This window comes from Oncorhynchus mykiss, chromosome 23, assembly GCF_013265735.2.
Source record: "Oncorhynchus mykiss isolate Arlee chromosome 23, USDA_OmykA_1.1, whole genome shotgun sequence".
NCBI classification, from domain to species: Eukaryota; Metazoa; Chordata; class Actinopteri; order Salmoniformes; family Salmonidae; genus Oncorhynchus; species Oncorhynchus mykiss.
Window position 1 is genome coordinate 20,185,223 of NC_048587.1, and position 16,285 is coordinate 20,201,507.

The window sequence follows — 16,285 nt, forward strand, 5'->3', positions numbered from 1 at the left end:
CGATCATTCAATTATTCTCAATGGTAATTAGTGAGTATAGGTGAGTATAGCTGTAGAGAAATGGGTGGGCATACTGCGTATTCCTGTGTATGGCCACCTCCACAAATCAAAATCAAAGTTTATTTGTCACGTGTGCGGAATACAAGAGTGTAGACCGTACAGTGAAATGCTTACTTACAGGCTCTAACCAATAGTGCAAAAAAGGTATTAGGTGAACAATAGGTAGGTAAAGAAATAAAAACAACAGTAAAAAGACAGGCTATAAAAGTAGCGAGGCTACATACAGACACTGGTTAGTCAGGCTGATTGAGGTAGTATGTACATGTAGATATGGTTAAAGTGACATTGCATATATGATGAACAGAGAGTAGCAGTAGCGTAAAAGAGGGGTTGGGGGGTTGGGGATGGGACACAATGCAGATAGCCCGGTTAGCCAATGTGCGGGATGTGCATCTACAGTATGGTATACTGCATCTACAGTATTTAGACCTGGAACACCAGGTGGGTGCAATTCATTATCAGGTAGAACAGAAAACCAGCAGGCTCTGAACCTCGTAGGGTAAGCGTTGAATACCCCTGTACTAGAGTACAATGACACATTTCCCTCTGTTTTTCTAGAGAGGGTCAGGGACAATGTGTAATATGTGATTAACTAAATATATGTTGTATTTGACTCTGTGTGTACAATCTTCAATCTCCATAGAGACGCTAGATGCATAAATACAGTTCCTTACAATCCCTCACATTTGGTAGAGAAGAACATCCATAGACATGGAGTTGCTGCAGCTGCTAGACCACTTCCTACATGTAACACGCACACAAAGGAATGGATGAGCACACACAGACAGACACATAGAAAGCCTTCAAGTCTGCACTGAGAATCTTATGAGTTGTATTTATGTTTATCCGTGTAGGTGCTTTACCCTGCTCTCTCTAGTCATAATACTTATATTATGAGTAGAGCATGTGTGTTCATTGTTTTATGAAGTTGATGTGTGTTCTCAGTTGTGTTTGATTTAATCTAATTTCCACCCAAATGTGTGATGAGTCTGGTTGGCCTACGCATCAAACTGTGGTCAGAGGGAGCTGTGGTGCAGACAGCAGATGGTGGAAGTGGTGGAAGTGTTTCAGGTAAAGATGATGGTGTACTCAGTGCAGGAAATCCCAGCCACTTTTTTTATTTTTGATTTATTACAAGAAACACAAGGAAGGGGTAACATTAAAGTATTAGAACATGAAGGACAAACAATAGAGCATCAAGACACTATCAAACATGTATCAGTCTTTCCGCAACAGAGCCATACTTATGTGTGAGGCAACGTGTGCATGATAGTGATATAAAATATATGCCGTAGTTTCCTTTTTCATGATCACAATCTTGTGAAACCCGAACCCTTCAAGATCCCCCCACAGTTCCCCAATAGCTCTCCCTCAACCATTCGAGACCCTTCCCACACCACCCCCAGATGATTTTTTTTTTTACATTTAATTCCACTCCCCACCCCCAAGAACCCCCCAATGCACCAACAACCAAGAGAATGAACTAAAGAGAAACAAGGAAAAGACAGAAGAAAACAGCAAACAACAATGCAAAGAATAAATACATTTATAACAAAGGACATCAAGGACAACTGAACTCATAACAGCAATGCCTACTTTATATATTTGTGTGCCTCATGGAGGTGTTTAGTCACAGGATCCTTAGCTTAGTGATGAGCTTTGAGGGTACTATGGCGTTGAACGCGGAGCTGTAGTCAATGAATAGCATTCTCACATAAGTGTTCCTTTTGTCCAGATGGGAAAGGGCAGTGTGGAGTGCAATGAAGATTGCATCATCTGTGGATCTGTTTGAGTGGTATGCAAATTGGAGTGGGTCTAGGGTTTCTGGGATAATGGTGTTGATGTGAGCCATTACCAACCTTTCAAAGCACTTAATGGAACCACAAAGGGGAACCCAGGACATACAGGGGAACCAGGGGAACCCAGGACATACAGGGTACCACTGCTCCTGCGATCTCTTTCTCCCTGTCATATCCATTCAGAGACTTGTCCCGAAGCCACTCCTGCGTAGTCTTGGCTATGTGCTTAGGCTTGTTGTCCTGTTGGAAGGTAAACCTTCGCCCCAGTCTGAGGCCTGAGCAGGTTTTCATCAAGGATCTCTCTGTACTTTCTTCCATTCATCTTTGCCTCAATCCTGACTAGTCTCCCAGTCCATGCCACTGAAGAACATTCCCACAGCATGATGCTGCCACCATCATTCTTCATCATAAGGATGGTACCAGGTTTCCTCCAGATGTGACACTTGGCATTCAGGCCAAATAGTTCAATCTTGGTTTCATCAGACCAGAGAATCTACCTTAAAGGCCTGATTGGTGGAGTGCTGCAGAGATTGTTGTCCTTTTGGAAGGTTCTCCCATCTCCACAGACAAACTCTAGAGCTATGTCAGAGAGACCATCGGTTTCTTGGTCACGTCCCCGACCAAGGCCCTTCTCCCATGATTGCTTAGTTTGGCCGGGCGGCCAGCTCCAGGAAGAGTCTTTGTGGTTCCAAACTTTTTCCATTTAAGAATAATGGAGGCCACTGTGTTCTAGGGTATCTTCAACGCAAATTTTGGTACCCTTCCCCAGATCTGTGCCTTGACACAATGCTGTCTCGGGGCTCTACGGTCAATTCCTTTGACCTCATGGCTTGGTTTTTGCTCTGACATGCACTGTCAACTGCGGGACCTTATATAGACAGGTGTTTGCCTTTCCTAATCATGTCCAATCAATTGAATTTACCACATGTGGACTCCAATCAAGTTTTAGAAACATCTCAAGGATGATCAATGGAAACAGGATGCACCTGAGCTCAATTTCAAGTTGAAAACAAAAACAAAAAATGATTCCTTAAGGGAAACACTTAAGATGTTAAGATGTTTTATGCAACCAGGCCCAGAACTTAAGTCAATCCTCACTTTCATGGGTCGTCAGTGTTATTCCCGGTGTACAGGGGTGATGTGGTAACAGGTGGGTGTTGATGAGAATCAGCTTTTTATACATGTTGGAGTCAGTTGATGATGTGAGGGGAGACCACCGATTATGGCATTTTAGTAACCTAGGTGGGAGAACATGAATTCATGCATCTTTAGTTGCATCAAGTATTACTACCAATGAAACAGATGTTAATAGACGTTTTCTAATAGGGCATAATGCTGATCCAAGTGATATATGTTTTCAACAATAATGCAGGAGCCCACACTCTCCACCTGCTGCCAGAGCCTCCTGGTGTGTCAGGCCTCTGTGAGAGAGTGGGCACAGAACTCGTCACAGTTTCCAAAGTGCCAGGCAGAGGGTCCACCAGAAACCAGTCTGGGGGCAGCCCTGGCGGTGATGAAGGATCTCCAACCTTGACATTTTTCAAAACCATTTTATCCAGTGTTAATGTTTCTGAAAGTTAAGCACACAATAGGCTACATTTATACAGTTTTACAGCTACAGTAGAGTTCAAAATGTGTTTGACAGAAGTCAATATGTTCCATTATTGGCCATATCAAGATGCATTGTCACAACTCAGTGATATCACTCGCAGATGTGTGGAGATCCACCAGTGCCCTGTATATGTTTTTCCATTGAGTTTAGGAACAAAATGTCATTCATTTGTGGCTTGTTAGCTCTGACAAAGACTTACTCATGTAGGTGTTCATATATGTGTCCAATAAACCCTTATTCCATATCACTGTGGACTCAGTATACGATTGTACCACAGTTAAAAGTCACATCACATTCAAAGAATGCATAAAAGCTTTAAAATAATGTCAGTAAAACGTTACTGAGACAAATTTACTGGCTAACTACAGTGAGTTGGCTGAAGCTACATCTCCAGTAGTCTTTCACTCTCTCTTTCTCAGCTTTGTTTGACAGTACAGTCTGTCACCACTATAGGCCATATCAAGATGCATTGTCACAGTTTTGATAGCACTCATAAAATGTGTAGACTGGTGAATTTCCATGATCTGTTATGATTCATACATGTCATAAGTGTTTCCAATGCAAGTTTAAAGATAGTCCTCTCTCTCTCTCATATTTGTCAAACTTTCTATCCAGATCTAGTGTTTTTATTTATTTATATCGAAGGTAAGGCCGTCCAATTCTGGTGTCATATTTTTTACATGTACAGTAGCTTGTAAACTGCTCTGTGTTCATATTCAGGAGGATGTGTTGCACTTTCGGTTGATAGTAGTGAGCAGAGCACAGCAGGAAAAACATTTCAGAAATGTGGGTGTGGGTTTAATGACTTCAACACTGAGTAATGGCACTCAAGCTGCTCAATTTGGATTAAGGGCACATTTTGCGTGAATTGGCCTTTGGATCTCAAGCCTAAACCCCCTGCACCCTGCTCTCTGCCCCTACCCATTTGGGCTGCTCAGTTATTCAAGGTGAAATACTCCAGTCTGCTGGATCCTAAAAATACTGCTGCTGTAATTAAATACATTACCACACTTACATTCCTACTGTTGATCATAGCCATCAAAGCAACATTCACAATGCAAATTAAGGGCATTTCATTAATTTGGACATTTGCTCCGTACTTGAAGGGTGTCATTCCCAATACCACAGAGTTGCCAACACCAACTGGCTGGTGAGAGTTGAGCAAACAGCTTCTCTGTATCTATCTGCAGATCCAGAGGCATCAGGCAGCGTGTCCTCTGTTATCCTGGTCAAAAGAATTATGGTAGAAAATTCCCATGACATTCTGATTCATAATCCAGCTGTATTTTGGCCTTGGACCCTTTGACCAGCATAGTGCCCACCAAAATTCTAATGAGAAACACCATATGAGAGCTTTTAAACCTAAGCCCTACTTTCAGTGTTGTACACTTTTGTAATTAATATGTCCTATGGGAGCAGCCAGAACATTTTGGTACTGAAGTTGAACATAGATTAAAAAAAATAATATGACTGAGTTTGAGACCAGGGGTACAAATTAGTGATATTTACTACAAACAATACCAGACATGCCATATTGGTAAACATTGTTGAAATTAGAACAGGGATTGGTGTTTTACTTGGTTTTCCTGAGCCAAAACCAACTGGAAAATGTTCTTTATGCTTCAAGTTATCATTTGAAACGTCAAACTCCATACAATCTGTCAACTTTTAGTTAAAAAAAAAAATCACACTTGAAGCAAATGTAAACATATAATAAAACCGATTTAATCAAAAGAGCAGTTTAACAAGAGTTAACAAAGTGTAGGATCAAGTTTATGATGAAAAATGGTGCCGACAAAGAGGGCTGCTGTACTTCTGGCGCTTAGGAAACTTTGAAGTATTTAGCTTTTTATGTGTTATTTCTTACATTATTAGCCCAGAATAGTTTTTGTGTTTTACATACAGCCGGGAAGGACTATTGGATATCAGAGCAGTGAGAACACACCAGCACTACCAGCATTACGACCAGGAATACAACTTTCCCGAATCCTTTGTTCGAACCCCTTCAGGGCAATTGAACTGATTCCAGAGGTTGATCCAAAACACTGCTGGCGGAGGAGAGGTACTCAGAGTAGTCTTCTAGTCTGATTTAGGAGGCGCGCAAACCACCCACCGCTTCAAAGTATAATACTCACTAATCTTGGGGCGGTAAGTAGCCTAGTGGCTAGAGCGTTGGACTAGTAACCGAAATGTTGCAAAATCGAATCCCTGAGCTGACAAGGTAAAAAGAAAATCTGTCATTCTGCCCCTGATCCAGGCAGTTAACCTATTGAAAATAAGAATTTGTTTTTAACTGACTTGCCTAATAAAAAAATTAAATTTTCAGTCTCTGGATAATAGAGTCGATGAGCTCAGGGTGAGGATTTCTTCCCAGAGAGACATCAGGGATTGTAACATACCTTGTTTTACATGGACACATTGCTCTCTCGGGATATACAGCCGTGGCCAAAAGTTTAGAAAAATGACACAAATATTAATTTTCAAAGTCTGTTGCCTCAGTTTGTATGATGGCAATTTGCATATACTTCAGAATGTTATGAAGACTGATCAGATGAATTGCAATTCATTGCAAAGTCCTTCTTTGCCATGCAAATGAACTGAATCCCCCAAAAAACATTTCCACTGCATTTCAGCCCTTTCACAAAAGGACCAGCTGACATCATGTCAGTGATTCTCTCATTACCACAGGTGTGAGTGTTGACGAGGACAAGGCTGGAGATCATTCTGTCATGCTGATTGAGTTCGAATAACAGACTGGAAGCTTCAAAAGGAGGGGGGTGCTTGGAATCATTGTTCTTCCTCTGTCAACCATGGTTACCTGCAAGGAAACACATGCCGTCATCATTGCTTTGCACAAAAAGGGCTTCACAGGCAAGGCTATTGCTGCCAGTAAGATTGCACCTAAATCAACCATTTATCGGATCATCAAGAACTTCAAGGAGAGCGGTTCAATTGTTGTGAAGAAGGCTTCAGGGCACCCAAGAAAGTCCAGCAAGCGCCAGGACCGTCTCCTAAAGTTGATTCAGCTGTGGGATCGGGGCACCACCAGTACAGAGCTTGCTCAGGAATGGCAGCAGGCAGGTGTGAGTGCATCTGCACGCACAGTGAGGCCAAGAATTTTGGAGGAGAAGAAGGGCAGCAAAGAAGCCACTTCTCTCCTGGAAAAACATCAGGGACAGACTGATATTCTGCAAAAAGATACAGGGATTGGACTGCTGAGGACTGGGGTAAAGTCATTCTCTCTGATGAAACCCCTTTCCAATTGTTTGGGGAATCCGGAAAAAAGCTTGTCCGGAGAAGACAAGGTGAGCTCTACCATCAGTCCTGTGTCATACCAACAGTAAAGCATCCTGAGACCGTACATGTGTGGGGTTGCTTCTCAGCTAAGGGAGTGGGCTCACTCACAATTTTGCCTAAGAACACAGCCATGAATAAAGAATGGTACCAACACATCCACCGAGAGCAACTTCTCCCAACCATCCAGGAACAGTTTGGTGACGAACAATGCCTTTTCCAACATGATGGAGCACCTTGCCATAAGGCAAAAGTGATAACTAAGTGGCTCGGGGAACAAAACATTGATGTTTTTCGTCCATGGCCAGGAAACTCTCCAGACCTTAATCTCATTGAGAACTTGTGGTCAATCTTCAAGAAGTGGGTGGACAAACAAAAACCCACAAATTCTGACCAACTCCAAGCATTGATTATGCAAGAATGGGCTGCCATCAGTCAGGATGTGGCCCAGAAGTTAATTAACAGCATGCCAGGGCGGATTGCTGAGGTCTTGAAAAAGAAGGGTCAACACTGCAAATATTGACTCTTTTGCATCAACTTCATGTAATTGTCAATAAAAGCCTTTGACACTTATGAAATGCTTGTATTTATACTTCAGTATTCCATAGTAACATCTGACAAAATATCTAAAGACGCTGAAGCAGCAAACTTTGTGAAAATTTATTTTTTATGTCGTTCTCAAAACTTTTGGCCACGACTGTACTGTCTTAGTCCATCCAGCCAGTTGGGTTCTCTGTTCATCGCGCAGACAGGAAAAAATATCTCTCCGGGAAGAAGAAGGGCATGGGTGTATGTTACATGATTAACGACTCATGGTGTGATTGTGATAACATACAGGAACTCAAGTCCTTTTGTTCACCCGACCTAGAATACCTCACAATCAAATGCCGACTGTATTATCTTCAGTTATAGTCACAGCTGTGTTTATCCTCCCTCAAGCTGATACCACGACAGCCCTCAAAGAACTTCACTGGACTTTATTCAAACTGGAAACCACATATCCTGAGGCCGCATTTATTGTAGGTTTGGATTTTAACAAAGCAAATTTGAGAAAAAGGTTGCCGAAGTTCAATCAACACATTGATTGTAGTACTTGCGCTGCTAAAACACTCGACCACTGCTACTCCAACTTCCGGGATGCCTACAAGGCCCTCACCCGCCCTCCTTTCGGCAAATCTGATCACGACTCCATTTGGCTCCTTCCTTCCTTTAGGCAGAAACTCAAGCAGGAAGTATCCATGCTAAGGACAATTCAACGCTGGTCTGACCAATCGGAATCCACGCTTCAAGATGGCAGACTGGGATATGTTCCGGGTAGTCTCCAATAATAATATTGACGAATACACTGATACGGTGACTTGAGTTTATCAGCAAGTGGATAGGAGATGTTGTACCAACTGTGACTATTAAAACCTACCCTAACCTTAAACCGTGGATAGATGGCAGCATTCGCGCAAAACTGAAAGCAAGAAGCATCACATTTAATCATGGCAAGGTGACTGGGAATATGGCCGAATGCAAAGCGTGTAGTTATTCCCTCCGCAAAGCAATCAAACAGGCAAAAAACGTCAGCATAGAGAGAAAATGGAGTGGCATTTCAAAGGCTCAGACAAGACATATGTGGCAGGGTCTACAGACAATCACCGACTATAAAGGGAAAACCAGCCACGTTGCGGACACCGACATCTTGCTTCCAGACACGCTAAACACCTTCTTCGCCCGCTTTGAGAATAATACAGTGCCACCGACGCGGCCCACTACCAAGGACTGTGGGCTCTCCTTCTCTGTGGCCGATGTAAGACATTTAAGTGTATTAACCCTCGCAAGGCTGCTGGCCCAGACGGCATTCCTAGCCGCGTCCTCAAAGCATGTGCTGACCAGCTGGCTGGAGTGTTTACGGACATATTCAATCTCTCCCTATCCCAGTCTACTGTCCCCACATGCTTCAAGATGTCCACCATTGTTCCTCTACCCAAGAAAGCTAAGGTAACTGAACAAAACGACAATTGCCATGTAGCACTCACTTCTGACATCATGAAGTGCTTTGAGAGACTAGTCAAAGATCATATCACCTCTACCTTACCTGACACCCTAGACCCACTTCAATTTGCTTAGGTTGGAAAAAACACCTTCACTTCGCTGATACTCAACACTGGGACCTCACAAGCATGCGTGCTCAGCCCCTCCTGTACTCTCTGTTCACCCATGACTGTGTGGCCACGCACGCCTCCAACTCAATCATCAAGTTTACAGACGACACAACAGTAGTAGGCTTGATGTGGATATGGGGGTGCTATTTGCTTTCCAACAATGACGAGACTGCCTACAGGGTGGAGGTGAGGGCCCTGGGAGTGTGGTGCCAGGACAATAACCTCCCACCTAACGTCAGCAAAACAAAGGAGGTGATCGTGGACTTCAGGAAACAGCAGAGGAAGCACCCCCCTATCCACATCGACGGGACCACAGTGGAGAAGGTGGAAAGCTTCAAGTTCCTCAACGTACACACAAGCATTTCGCTACACTTGCAATAACATCTGCTAAACACATGTATGTGACAAATAACATTTTATTTGATTAAATACATTTTATTTGTCACATGCGCCGAATACACATGTAGACCTTACGGTGAAATGGTTACTTACAAGCCCATAACCAACAATGCAGTTCAAGAAATATAGTAAAGAAAATATTTGCTAAATAAACTAAAGTAAAAACTAAAATAAAAAGTAAAACAATAAGATTACATAACAATAATGAGGCGATATACAGGGGGTACCGAGTTAATGTGCTGGGGTATAGGTTAGTCGAGGTCATTTGTACATGTAGGTAGTGGTAAAGCGACTATGCATAGATAATAAATAGCGAGTAGGAGCAGTGTAAAAACAAGGGGGGAGAAGCTGTTAAGGAGGCTTTTGGACCTAGACTTTTTTGGGCCTTCCTCTGACACCGCCTTGTATATAAACTCAGCAAAAAAAGGAACGTCCTCTCACTGTCAACTGCATTTATTTTCAGCAAACTTAACATGTGTAAATATTTGTATGAACATAACAAGATTCAGTAACTGAGACATAAACTGAAAAAGTTCCACAGACATGTGACTAACAGAAATTGAATAATGTGTCCCTGAACAAAGGGGGGGTCAAAATCAAAAGTAACAGTCAGTATCTGGTATGGCCACCAGTGGCATTAGGTACTGCAGTGCATCTCCTCCTCATGGACTGCACCAGATTTGCCAGTTCTTGCTGTGAGATGTTACCCCACTCTTCCACCAAGGCACCTGCAAGTTCCCAGACATTTCTGAGAGGAATGGCCCTAGCCCTCCGATCCAACAGGTCCCAGATGTGCTCAATGGGATTGAGATCCAGGCTCTTCGCTTGCCATGGCAGAACACTGACATTCCTGTCTTGCAGGAATCACGCACAGAACGAGCAGTATGGCTGGTGGCATTGTCCTGCTGGAGGGTCATGTCAGGATGAGCCTGCAGGAAGGGTACCACACGAGGGAGGAGGATGTCTTCCCTGTAACGCACAGCGTTGAGATTGCCTGCAATGACAACAAGCTCAGTCCGATGATGCTGTGACACACCGCCCCAGACCATGACGGACCCTCCACCTCCAAATCAATCCCGCTCCAGAGTACAGGCCTCGGTGTAACGCTCATTCCTTATCTTGGAACTGAGATGCAAAAAGTCCCAAATGCAATGTCCCAAGAAGGAAGTGACCCTACCTAACTAATGCAAAAGTTACATTTTAACTTCATGACGAGAGAGAATGCAAGAGACAGTCAACTAATAAAGCAGGCAGCGGCCCCGTTTTTTTTTTAGGTGCTGAAATGTAAAGCTGCTTCCACAGCGCAATCAATGGGAGGTGAACAGCACCTGGTGCTGAAAATATAGCTAACTTGTTACGCAAGTGGCACCAAGCAACATACAGAGAAAAACTACACCAGTCGAGTAATTCATTTCAACAATAATCTTAATTTTAATTTGACTTTACAAAACAACAAGAGGGCTTAATTGTAGTCTTATTTATTCAGAGCCAAGGCCCATATAAAATAACTTAACTAGCTGAGGTAGGCTATGTGGCTTAACAGCATCTTTCACAAGAAGAAAAATGGCCTAATAGAAATGGGATTTTTTTTAAATGCATTTGGCCTACTTACAATTGCAACTGGCCAACAAGGCAACATCCTACATAAAACAATAATTTAAAGAAAATAAGTCAATGTCTGAATGTCTGTATCGGGAGTCTTGGAAAAAGTTGCATTTCCCCTCGGACACGATCTTGTGGATGTCGAGTGAGAGGGTTGTGATTTTGATGCGCAGGCAGTCCTTGATTGACTTATGTGAAAGCCAGTTCCTGTCGTGAGTCTTTACTGCGTTCATAGAGGAAAATTAGGATTCGCAGGTGTAAGTCGATCCAAACATTATTAGCACATAATGCAAGTTTCTTTATTGTGCTGTATTCCTCTGAGCATGCCACCCAAAATGCACACCCAACGACTAAGCACTCTTGAGTGCATCCCTGATTTGGCTCGTTGTTTGGAAGTTTTTTCACCATGTCCACAACTGTTTTCCCTCTTCCTTGTAAAGACAGATTTAACCCATTTAAGTGACAGAATATGTCAGCCAAAACAGCTCAATTTCCAGAATACTAATGTGGTCAGTTGCTGCCGTCATTTAGCTTTTTCAGACAAAATCCACAACCTGGTCATGCAGCTTACAGAATTGCTCTAGAGCTTTTACTTTACTAAGCTAGCGCACGTTGTTGTGAAGCAGGAGGTCATAGTGGGTGGCCTCCTCGGATTCTGTCACAAGCTTGCGGAAAATATGGTGTTGTGTACTTGATGTCCCCCTGACAAAAGTTGATTATGCGCATTACTTTATCCATCACATCCTTTAGCTCAACGTTTAGTCTGACACACAGCACAGTCTGATGGATGAGACAATGCAAGCCATTCCTTTGTGGGGCGATTTCCTTCAGCCTGCTGACCAGGCCTCTGTGTCTGCCCACCATAGCAGAAGCCCCATCTGAGACCACAAAGTAGACTTGTTCAAATGACAGGCCATGCTGCGTAAACAATTCTTCCAGCTTTGTGAATAGGATGTCCTCGGTGGTGTGTCCTTCGAGGGGAATCAGTGCCAGTAGCTCTTCTTTAAAGAAATTTCCTTGAAAATAACAGACATATACACACACAACTGTGCTACATCGGTGTTGTCAGTACACTCATCAATAACCATCATTGTGGTAATGACAGATTGGTATCTCAGCGCATTCTTAGTCTAAATTACTTTAAATTTTTGCAGTGTGCAGACCTCCACAATCAACCAGGGACCCCAAATAAACAATTTTGGACAAGCCTAAATCAATTACAGTCACGGTTGACCACCCCCCTCCTTCACGCAGAGTTACAGGGTTAGGGAGTTAGTGGGCTAATCCTTAGGGAGAAATCCCGACCAAATAGCAGACCCAATCTGGTGAGATTTGTTATTGAAGCACAACAAAAGCAAAGAAAACAAAACAACAACAGCAATACACATTTTTTTTATAGGCAGGCATGTGAACAAAACAATATGCATATTTACCAAAGGGTCCCAGGGGATTGGTAATTCCCCCTTTGGACACATGCCTCACATTGTGATTCATACGCCCGAAAATAACATCACTGCCTGTTAACCTGTCTACGATACTGGTTCCCAATTGGGAATCAACCCTCCCACGTTCAGCTGAAACGGTGGCGCATGGAACGCAAAAATATTCTTAAAAATATTTAACCTCCACACATTAACAAGTCCAATAGCTCAAATGAAAGATAAACACCTTGTTCATCAGATTTCTAAAATGTTTTACGGCGAAAACATAGCACATATATGTAAAACCACCACCAGACACAGCTCATTTGAATAGCCAAAACATGCAATCAACAAACGCAGGATTAAAAAATAAATCGCTCACTAACCTTTTGAAAATCTTCATCAGATGACAGTAATATGACATGTTACACAGTACATATTTTTTTTTTTCAATAATATGCCATTTATATCCATAAATGTCCATTTACAGTGAGTTCACGTTCAGAAATTACTCAAAAATGCCCGCAGGAAATCTATGTAGCGCGGCAAGATAACGTAAATAGACATCATAAACTTTGACTAAATATACATGTTCTACATATAGTTAGAAAGATACACTGCTTCTTTATGCAACCGCTGTGTTAGATTTATTTTTAACGTTACAGAAATCGCACACTATTCCATATGCTGAGACAGCGCTCAGTTCCAAGCTACATTTCTACATAATGTTGGAGTCAACAGAAACACAGATTTAAGCATAAATATTCCCTTACCTTCGATGGTCTTCGTTCAGAATGTTCTGGAAGGCTTCATACTTACCCAATACATCGTTTGGTTTCAAGTCTTGCGTCTTTGTATTAGCTACTGCTAATAACATCAGCTGAAATGCACCCAAAACGTCCTCTGGTCCGGAAAAGTTGCGCATCAAAACTTCAAAATGACATATTATATGTCGACTAAACAGGTCAAACTAAGTGCAGAAGCAAGCTTTATGATGTTTTAGACACGCAAAACAAACTTCAATTCAATCGGCCATCGTCTGCCCTTCTCCTGAGTGCTGGAACAAAGGAATGGCTGGGACCAATTCGCACCCATACGCACAGCCTATTCTCTCGTGGCACGCACTAATTTCACTCCCATAGGGTCAATTCTCGCGCGATTTGAACGATTCAAAGCTCTACTGAAAGAGGACATCTAGCGGAAGAGATAGAAAGTGTCCCCAGAATCATAACTGGTTGGGAAGGGTGGGGGCCATGACGTCAAAGTTGCTCCAACTTTCATGGCCACAAAAACTAGTTTGGAAGAATGCCTGCCCTGTGAGTTCTGCTATACTTACAGACATAATTCCAACGGTTTTAGAATCTTTAGAGTGTTTTCTATCCAATACTAATTTTTATTTGCATATATTAGCAATTTTTGACAGATTTTTTTTCCAGTTTACTAGGGGTACCCAATCTCTCCAAAGGGGGCGTATGTCTGCCATATCCTTAACAGGTTTTAAGTAAAAAATAAATGAATTAGAATAACAAATCAAATTAGAATTACAACTCTTGATAACTCCATAAGGAAATAATTGTATCCCATAAGGTTAATGGTAAAATATACTAGAAACAGATGTCCCTCATTTAGGGGCAGCGCTCGCTCTCTGTCCTTCTCGTGGTCCAAATCACACATAGGACAAATGCTAAATTATAAACTTCTTCCTAATTATTAGTGTTTCCATTTTACATTTAAATGTCACCCAATATTCTTAGCCTTTCTAGTAAGGGTGATCAGGCCTCACCAGAGAGTCAGAACAGAGGTCAGTCAACCCTATTAAGTGAGTGTTTCTTTCCTTTTACCTCAGACATTATTTAAAGATATTTCAAACATTACAAACATGTTGAGTATCAAGTTTACATTGGATCTTTCAGTAAAATTCTTATCAATAGAATATTTATACTGGATCTCAATGACTGCTCTCCTAAGGCACCTGCCTCAGGAAGCCTTTCAATGGGAGAGATACAGAATCATTGATAAACATGTCAAATAAAGTTGGTAGCGGACATAACATCAGTCTTGGAGAAAATAAAATAATATGTACTTAGTTTGCACATCTTAAATCAGTCCTAAAAATACTTCAGCTTAATTGAGTTTGCTAAATATTGGGCAGGAAGAGTTTATAAAACCATGTGTATACAGAATTATACTTCAGACATAACAGAAACAGATTATTGTTTTAGGTTACATTACCTTCTTACTTAAATCATTGGTGTAACCCAAACTATAGAATTGAGTAATAATAATTGGAAATAGTCAAAAAATGTCTCTTATTCAATTATTCATACCTCTGTCCCAAATGTCCCCACTATGTCACTTTCAGCTTGTTTGACTTCAGTGAGTACTAGCGGCTATTTACGTATCCATAACCCAAACACCAGATTGCGGCCTCTAATTTAATATCAGTCCCAATGCTTAATCCCTCTGTTCATCATGTGACCTTGTATTGAACCATTTACTCTTCAAATTACTAAGATATTGTATTATTAGAGTTCTATCTGAAAGCCACTAGGACCCTTCTCCCCAACAGGAAGACCTTCTCAATCTCTACTGCTAATACACCCGGAACACTCTCAAACAATGTTCTGCTTTTACCCCTATTGCAAGGTTTAAAAACAAAACAAACATGATAACTTACTCCGTATTGGAAGGCATTGTTATAATTTTAGTCTACCCTAACAATGTTACCAATTAATATTTATTACCAATTTATGTTGGATATTCACTTTCTGCTTCCCACTTATTAAATGTCTATTATTTTGCCTCCCGGGTGGCGCAGTGGTTAAGGGCGATGTACTGCAGCGCCAGCTGTGCCATCAGAGTCCCTGGGTTCGTAACCGGCCGCGACCGGGAGGTCCGTGGGGCGACGCACAATTGGCCCTAGCGTCGCCCGGGTTAGGGAGGGCTTGGTCGGTAGGGGTGTCCTTGTCTCATCGCGCACCAGCGACTCCTGTGGCGGGCTGGGCGTAAGTGTGTGCTAACCAAGGTGGCCAGGTGCACGGTGTTTCCTCCGGCGCATTGGTGCGGCTGGCTTCCGGGTTGGATGCGTGCTGTGTTAAGGAGCAGTGCGGCTTGGTTGGGTTGTGTATCGGAGGACGCATGACTTTCAACTACAACAATTGGATACCACGAAATTGGGGAGAAAAAGGGGTCAAATTAAATTTTAAAAAAGTATATTATTTTAAGACTGACATGTAATGCTCTGAATTTATAAAATACATCTGCCAATTCAGAATGTAAGAGATAAACTTGAGGGAGCATCCTTTCTAAGGTAGCTCTTGAGACTAGAGTCTCTTTCTGGGATCAACTTTCACAATAACTGGGCTGGCACTGTTTATCAGTCCCCTATAGATGGCCTGCTCTGCCCATAATAAGTCTCAACCTAGCCTAGCAAGTTAAACTCTAGTAACCCATTATACATTTGTACTTTATAAAATGTAGAAACCCATTATATTATTAATTTATCCCAATACATTTAACACCACTTACGTGGGTGTGCAAGTTGTATATTATTATTATTTCTATTGTTACTTCGTCAAATCTCTAGTAACCCATTATACATTCATACAGCATATTCGGTAATAGTACTTTCTCCTTTCATGTCTTCACATCCACACCACCCCATGTGCATCTTCAACGATTCCTAAATGCCTACAATAACACCTCATCAGTGTTTCTCAGACAACATAGACTTTTCTATCATTACATCCTATGCACCATATGCTTCTTCAACAGTTCTCTTGACCCTACATCCTTTACATATATAATAACACCTCGTGCTAGTAGACCCAGACTATGATGGGCGGTGGTGGACGGAACCCCTTGATAACATTATAGATCGAAACTCAGCTCACAGAACTGGTTGGGGTATTCATTCAAAAACACACCTCTTTCACACTCACACAACTC